Below are 7,500 nucleotides of genomic sequence, written 5' to 3' on the forward strand. Positions count from 1 at the left end.
ATTTTCATTTCCTTTAACTTTCTCTTAAAAAACTTTCTTCAACAATTCCTAATTTTTCTAAACTTTCTCCTGAAAGAAAATTACTTAAGTTTCTCCAACATTTCTACTTCTTTTAAATTTCTCTTCAAATTAATTGCTATTTTCTTCAACAATTTCTAATTCTTCTAAACTTTCTCCTGAAAAAAAATACTTAAGTTTCTCCAACAATTTATATACTTCTTTAACTTTCTCCTAAAAAAAATATTTTAACTTTCTGCAACAATTTCTATGACTTGTAACTTTCTCCTAGAAAATTACTTAACTTTCTCCATCAATTTCTCATTATTCTAATCTCATCCTGAAATAATTACTCAAGGTTATCAAACGACTTCAATATTTCACAACTTTCTCCTCAAAAAATTACTTAACTTTCTCCAATTTTTTTTAATTCATCACAACTTTCTCTTTGTTACAATTTTCTCCCATAAAATTCCTTCACTTTCTCCAACAATTTCTATATCCTACAACTTTCTCCCACAATTTCCATGTCCTACAACTTCCACCAACAATTTCTATGTCCTACATCTTTCTCCAACAATTGCTATATCCTACAACTTTCTCCAACAATTTCTATATCCTACAACTTTCTCCAACAATTCTTCCATAAAATTACTCCACTTTCTCCAACAATTTCGATATCCTACAACTTTCTCCAACAATTTCTATATCCTACAACTTTCTCCGACAATTCTTCCATAAAATTACTCCACTTTCTCCAACAATCTCTATATCCTACATCTTTCTCCAACAATTTCTATATCCTACATCTTTCTCCAACAATTCTGCCATAAAATTACTCCACTTTCTCCAACAATTTCTATATCCTACAACTTTCTCCAACAATTCTCCCATAAAATTACTCCACTTTCTCCAACAATTTCGATATCCTACAACTTTCTCCAACAATTTCTATATCCTACAACTTTCTCCAACAATTCTCCCATAAAATTACTCCACTTTCTCCAACAATTTCGATATCCTACAACTTTCTCCAACAATTTCTATATCCTACATCTTTCTCCAACAATTCTGCCATAAAATTACTCCACTTTCTCCAACAATTTCTATATCCTACAACTTTCTCCAACAATTCTCCAATAAAATTACTCCACTTTCTCCAACAATTTCAATATCCTACAACTTTCTCCAACAATTTCTATATCCTACAACTTTCTCCAATAATTCTCCCATAAAATTACTCCACTTTCTCCAACAATTTCTATATCCTATAACTTTCTCCAACAATTCTCCCATAAAATTACTCCACTTTCTCCAAAAATTTTGATATCCTACAACTTTCTCCAACAATTTCTATATCCTACAACTTTCTCCAACAATTCTCCCATAAAATTACTCCACTTTCTCCAACAATTTTGATATCCTATAACTTTCTCCAACAATTTCGATATCCTACAACTTTCTCCAACAATTTCTAACATACAATTATTTCCAACAACCTTTCTCCATCCCTCCAACACATCCCTAAAGTTCAAAGCATTCCTCAACCAGTATTTTCTCCAACACCATCATCACCATCACTTTAACCTCTAGCTCCAACAATCTCTTTCAACTTCCAAGACCACAAACTTATGCTGCATTTCGACTTCATTAGTTTCTAAGTCATAAAGCCAGATACAAAACCATAAAACCTGTATTATTACAAAGATTTACTCGAACAATGCCCCTTATAAACACTGAGATCATAGATAAGGACAAGGTGGCTAAGATAGCGGGTATCAAAAGGATGCCAATCCAAGGGGATATAACAGTCCCTGGTAATAAAACAGATAAGAAGGTGGAATGCTATAAGGGCTGGTGAAAATCCCTTTTCAAGAGTTATGAAAGCCCTATATATGTAAACAATTATAATATTTCCCCATATACTGCAGTTTCTCTGCACTATGCCCAATCTGTGCTACATACACCAGCTCAGTCCTCTGACACAACGCCCTAACCGAAAAGATACAGAGCAGCAGTACAGATACAACACAGATTTAGATTTCCTTCATAAACACTTAACTGATATTAATACCTATCTTCCATTTTATTTCCATCGTATCAACTTTGCAAACTACTCTCAACAAATTACTTACAACCCTTATACTCACTCAAAACCCTCTACTTTATCTTATGATTCTGTGAAAAGTTTTCATTTCAACAAATATTTGCAACAATGTTTTTCTCACTTTTAAATATTCCTTACATTTTCATCTATTCATTCCTTTTGTCATTTGTCTAATCTCCATCTAGACATACTTAAAATACCCTTCTCGGTTGAATGCAATTGCAACAAGCCCACTTCGTACCACGTCTAATCCTTTGTAATCCTGGCAACTCTTGGCATCTTTCCATTCTTAAAACTTTCAAAGCACCTTAATTACTCTCCCAGTAACCAGCGTAGTCACTTCCACTAGCAGTTTTAAAAGCACAATAACTAGAACCTCTACCTTTATTCTATTCTCCACAATTAACAACTCTTTGGTACTCGCTCCATCGAGCAGTTTCAAAATCACAATAACAAGAGCCTCTACCTTTATTCTATCCCCCGCAATCAACAACTCTTTGGTACTCGCTCCATCGAGCAGTTTCAAAAACACAATAACAAGAGCCTCTACCTTTATTCTATCCGCCGCAATCAACAACTCTTTGGTACTCACTCCATAGAGCAGTTTCAAAAACACAATAACAAGAGCCTCTACCTTTATTCTATCCCCCGCAATCAACAACTCTTTGGTACTCACTCCATCGAGCAGTTTCAAAAACACAATAACCAAAGCCTCTACCTTTATTCTATCCCCCACAATCAACAACTCTTTGGTACTCACTCCATCGGGCAGTTTCAAAAACACAATAACAAGAGCCTCTACCTTTATTCTATCCTCCACAATCAACAACTCTTTAGTACTCCATCGAACAGTTTCAAAAACATAATAACAAGAGCCTCTACCTTTATTCTATCCTCCACAATCAACAACTCTTTGGTACTCACTCCATCGGGCAGTTTCAAAAGCACAATAACAAGAGCCTCTACCTTTATTCTATCCTCCACAATCAACCAATCTTTGGCATTCACTCCATCGAGCAGTTTCAAAAACACAATAACTAGAGGCTCTACCTTTATTCTATCCTCCACAATCAACCAATCTTTAGTAATCACTCCATCAAGCAGTTTCAAAAACACAATAACTAGAGCCTCTACCTTTATTCTATCCCCCAAAATCAACAAATCTTTGGTACTCGCTCCATCGAGCAGTTTCAAAAAGACAATTACAAAAGCCTCTACCTTTATTCTATCCCCCACAACCAACAAATCTTTGGTACTCGCTCCATCAAGCAGTTTCAAAAGCACAATAACAAGAGCCTCTACCTTTATTCTATCCCCCACAACCAACAAATCTTTGGTACTCGCTCCATCGAGCAGTTTCAAAAGCCCAATAACAAGAGCCTCTACCTTTATTCTATCCCCCGCAATCAACAACTCTTTGGTACTCGCTCCATCGAGCAGTTTCAAAAACACAATAACAAGAGCCTCTACCTTTATTCTATCCTCCACAATCAACAACTCTTTAGTACTCCATCGAACAGTTTCAAAAACATAATAACAAGAGCCTCTACCTTTATTCTATCCTCCACAATCAACAACTCTTTGGTACTCACTCCATCGGGCAGTTTCAAAAGCACAATAACAAGAGCCTCTACCTTTATTCTATCCCCCGCAATCAACAAATCTTTGGTACTCGCTCCATCGAGCAGTTTCAAAAGCACAATAACTAGAGCCTCTACCTTTATTCTATCCCCCGCAATCAACAACTCTTTGGTACTCCATCGAACAGTTTCAAAAACATAATAACAAGAGCCTCTACTATTATTCTATCCCCCGCAATCAACAACTCATTGGTACTCGCTCCATCGAGCAGTTTCAAAAACACAATAACAAGAGCCTCAACCTTTATTCTATCCTTCACTATCAACAAATATTTGGTACTCACTACATCGAGCAGTTTCAAAAGCACAATAACAAGAGCCTCTACCTTTATTCTATCCTCCACAATCAACAACTCTTTAGTACTCCATCGAACAGTTTCAAAAACATAATAACAAGAGCCTCAACCTTTATTCTATCCCCCGCAATCAACATCTCTTTGGTACTCGCTCCATCGAGCAGTTTCAAAAACACAATAACTAGAGCCTCTACCTTTATTCTATCCTCCACAATCAACAACTCTTTAGTACTCCATCGAACAGTTTCAAAAACATAATAACAAGAGCCTCAACCTTTATTCTATCCCCCGCAATCAACATCTCTTTGGTACTCGCTCCATCGAGCAGTTTCAAAAGCACAATAACTAGAGCCTCTACCTTTATTCTATCCTCCACAATCAACCAATCTTTGGTACTCACTCCATCGAGCAGTTTCAAAAACACAATAACAAGAGCCTCTACCTTTATTCTATCCTCCACAATCAACAAATCTTTGGTACTCGCTCCATCGAGCAGTTTCAAAAGCACAATAACAAGAGCCTCTACCTTTATTCTATCCCTCACAATCAACAAATCGGGTGTACTCACTCCATCGAGCAGTTTCAAAAACACAATAACAAGAGCCTCTACCTTTATTCTATCCTCCACAATCAACAACTCTTTAGTACTCCATCGAACAGTTTCAAAAACATAATAACAAGAGCCTCTACCTTTATTCTATCCCCCACAATCAACAAATCTTTGGTACTCGCTCCATCGAGCAGTTTCAAAAACACAATAACAAGAGCCTCTACCTTTATTCTATCCTCCACTATCAACAAATCTTTGGTACTCACTCCATCGAGCAGTTTCAAAAGCACAATAACAAGAGCCTCTACCTTTATCTACCCCCCCCCCCCAATCAACATCTCTTTAGTACTCCATCGAGCAGTTTCAAAAACATAATAACAAGAGCCTCTACCTTTATTCTATCCCCCACAATCAACAACTCTTTGGTACTCCGCTCCATCGAGCCAGCACTACACAATTCACTTAGGAAGGCATCTTTTCCCCTGGACCTTTCATTCAAGATTTCTATTACTTCACTATGAAACGTTTATTCCCTTGCATATCTTAATTATCTTATCCATGACTGCTTCTCTATTATTTACCTCATTCTCTCAGTTTCTCTTTTGACCTGATTCATTCCTCTGTACATGAATGTATAATTAATCATTGGTTATATATATATATATATATATATATATATATATATATATATATATATATATATATATATATATATATATATATATATATATATATATATATCTCAATCATTAATGGATGAAGCATATTTGGGTAGCCAGAAGGCCAGAGAAGTAAGGAAGTAGTGCATTATAAGGAGAAGGCAGAGGGAAGGGGGATAGTAAGGGGGTCAGGGAGGAAGTGTGTCTGTGGCAGTGTGATTGGAGGAGTGAGTAGAAGTGAGAGAAGGTGGGTAACCTGGGGAGGGTGAGGAGGAGGAGGAGGTTGAAGATGGCAACACTCCTGCTTGCCTTCAAGTCTGCTCACCAAAGCTACTTTTACAAGGTGAATAAATATCGAGGAAAGCAGGGGAATTGTATCCTATTCAGCAGTATGTAAAAGCAGTAATAGCAGAAGTAGTATTATTAAAGGAGCATCAGTTTATAAATCAACCGTTACATAACTCCCCCCCCCCCCGGGTCTATACCCTCCCAGGGTCCCCCCCGGCCAATCCAACGCCCCACCTCCACCGAGGCTACGGCTGCCAACACCCGCTAGAAAAGACCGAAGCGGCCACTTCGCAGGGCATTTGCGAGCCAAGCGGCATCCCCTTCGTACCAATACCTCTTATTCCGGCGGGATAATTTTATAATTAAAGTGGTGCTTCGACCGACGAAGTGAGGGTGAGTGGAAATATGATCATACAATGGAAATAGAAGGAAAAATATAAGTGGTAGGGAGATGTATTGGCCGTTGGGCTGCCAGTCTTAAAAGTGTTAGGAAAAGTGTTCAAGTATATTTTAAGTGCCAATTATAAGTGCCATGTGCTCTCGAGCTTATTGCGTTTAAGTGTTTGTGGTTTTAAAATGCACCTTTTTTTTATATTGTTTTTCAAATGAATTGTTAATATTTCTTTGGTTTTTATTTATAAATACATATATATGGTACCTGTGCACACACACGTACATATGAATATACCTGTTTCCATATATTTTTCTAAGTGGGCATACCCCCTTGTCAGGTATATTTGAGACCTATTCCTAAAACTCCAAAATTTCCATACAAAGAATAAAACTTCATATAAAATATATATATTGAAAGAAAAACTTGATTTATAAATAACACACACGTGGGACTAAAAAAAAAAAGAGATTTATCTATGAAAAAAGTTATTTTTTATATATATTAAAGACTTTCATTATTATTTAAATATTTTCTTCCGAAAATAAAACACTTAAAGAAATTATAAGAAAATCTTAATATCAAAGCAGTTTACTATAATATGAAACTATTTTTAATTGAAGAACAATATTATTTAAAGATTTAAAATATATTCGCGTACTATACTCGGATATTTCACATAAAATTAATATATTTTCAAGTTGATTAAAATATTTTGGTAGTTCATTCATTTTCGAAGATCGGTATATATATATATATATATATATATAAACCACAGCAACAAAAGCAGCCAATTCTAGTCCCACTGCAGGACAAAGACCTCAGACATATCCTTAATAATATCTCGGATTTGGCCAGTTTTCATCACCACGCTGGCCACTACGTATAAGTGATGGTGGGAGATTTTCATCTGATCACAAGGAAAACCAACCTAGTAAGGGTGGCCCTCATAATCCTCTCACCACGTTGAGATGTTTATAATAACAAATTGATATAATAAATATTCATGCAAACAAACACATAAATGTGAGTTTTAACATTAAACATAAACACAGATATGAAACCAAACATATATAAATGCCAAGGTTAAACTGAATTTAACATTCATAACATTATCAATTTAATATAACATTAAATAGTGTTAATATAACATTACTTCGTTATAGAGAATTAAGACGAGAGAAATAGTCTTCCTATAACGTTACTTCGCTATATAGAAAAGACGAAACAGAGATATAACGTATAAAGTTTCTTCATAACATTATCATTTTAATATAACATAAAATAGTCTTCATATAACATTACTTCGTTATATAGAATGAAGACGAGAGAAATAGTCTTCCTATAACGTTACTTCGCTATATAGAAAAGACGAAAGAGAGATATAACGTATAAAGTTTCTTCGTTATATAACGCAAGAACAGAATCGACAGAGCGAGAAATCACTTGAATATCAAAATTCACGGATTAAGATTAGTGTGAGGGGGGGGTTTAAAACCACTTTCTTTTCAGGGGGAGGGAGAGGGAGGGGTTTGGAAAGAGGTTTTGGAAGGGGGGGAGGGAAAATTGTAT

This window comes from Palaemon carinicauda, unplaced genomic scaffold (genome assembly GCF_036898095.1).
Source record: "Palaemon carinicauda isolate YSFRI2023 unplaced genomic scaffold, ASM3689809v2 scaffold1101, whole genome shotgun sequence".
In the NCBI taxonomy this organism is placed as follows: Eukaryota; Metazoa; Arthropoda; class Malacostraca; order Decapoda; family Palaemonidae; genus Palaemon; species Palaemon carinicauda.